General features: G+C 33.1%; 1 protein-coding gene across 1 annotated transcript in view; it reads left to right on the top strand.

Annotated features, from left to right (window-relative positions):
• MMP3 (matrix metallopeptidase 3 (stromelysin 1, progelatinase)) overlaps positions 1-1,486 on the top strand; it is a 10,156-nt gene that overhangs the window by 2,061 nt on the left and 6,609 nt on the right. The gene's annotated exons all lie outside the window — the stretch shown is intronic.

Here is a 1,486-nt window from a genome sequence, read left to right as displayed (position 1 = left end):
GCTCAAGAAATGGGGTGTTCTGAATGTCCCATGGGTCAGGGATCAGCAGAATATATTTTTATCTCAATCATTATTTAAAACATTCTCAGATATCTAAGAAGTTTATTCTGTCTTGGTAAGCACACTATAGAAAACATCATTAAGTCTTTCCTTGATGACTGTGGATCTTGTGTGATCTAAGGGCCACAATTATTAACAATAACTTCTCATTATATCAAACTGCTGATATCCTAGGGATAGTGTATTGCATTGAATCTACACTAAAATATGCCCCAGAAATTACATTAAATTTCTTATGTAATTTCTCCATTTATTTCTTCACTCTTCAGAACAGAAATCAGAATTAAAATTCAAAAATTGAGGTTCTCTTTTTGTTTTTTCTGGCTAAGTCACATTTTACTGTTACTAGGTTAAGAAGAATTTTTATAGACTTGTTTTGAAGGACAGGACTAACCCTCAAATACAATGTACAAACTGTTTTGGTAGAAGAATGTTTCTCAGTTCATAACTATATACTATGGGAATGGCTTCCAAAGTCTTTGAAAAATCTGCTGAAACAAATAATACCACTTCTGAGATTTAACTGGGATTTATAATGAAAATGTAAACAGAATATCTGTAGAAAGTACAAATATGAGTTTAGTGCTGGATAAAATTCTGGGTTTGATTGAATTAACAACTTCCTCTTGCAAAGGAAACTTCCTTCGAAGTCTCAAATGAGAATGTTCCTAGGATCATAAGTTGTACGAGTAATACTTGCAAAGTAGATTTACTTGTTATGTCAATCATAATTACCCAATGACTTCCGATTTCAGCATTACAAGTGTTGTTTTTTAAAATAATACAAGGAAAGAACTCTGAATATAGCCAGTATTTGTGCGTCCAAAATCTATTTTGTGACAAATGCTAGACAGGATTGGGCATGTTATGTTTTAAACCAATTTTGCGTATCCTATGACATCTATCATTACTCATCTTTTTAGACTCAACATGTACTTAATAATGATGATGAATGAAGCTGAAGATTTTTGCAGGCAATACTCCAATGGAAAATAACAGCAGTATGGTTGATTAAGGATTTCAGATTTCAGATGAATAAACTGTGATTCATTTAACTGAGATTTGCAACTGACAAATATTAATATCTTGAAATAATGTTTAGCTTTTCATTGATAAATGAAGACAAATATCTGCTAAACAAGTGGGTTAATTCCATTCCTGAATACAAGGAAAAGAACCCAGTTCTCCTGGAGTTAAGGAGCTCCTGAGACTGAAGGGGATGGCAGCTGGATGTGACTGGGTGCTTTATCTCAAAGATCGATTTCAAGTATGAGTTTTGAAATATACCTGGCTTTCCATTCAGTGTGTAATAAATCAATTGCTCAATTAACCAACAAACAAGATGAAAAAAGCTTTGTGTGGGTACAGGGAGTAAAGGAATACAATGCACAGCTGACCTGTGTAATGTACATGTATTTAAGGAAGT

Source organism: Galeopterus variegatus, unplaced genomic scaffold, assembly GCF_000696425.1.
Source record: "Galeopterus variegatus unplaced genomic scaffold, G_variegatus-3.0.2 Scaffold3326, whole genome shotgun sequence".
NCBI lineage: Eukaryota > Metazoa > Chordata > Mammalia > Dermoptera > Cynocephalidae > Galeopterus > Galeopterus variegatus.
This window is presented reverse-complemented; position numbering and strand designations above follow the sequence as displayed.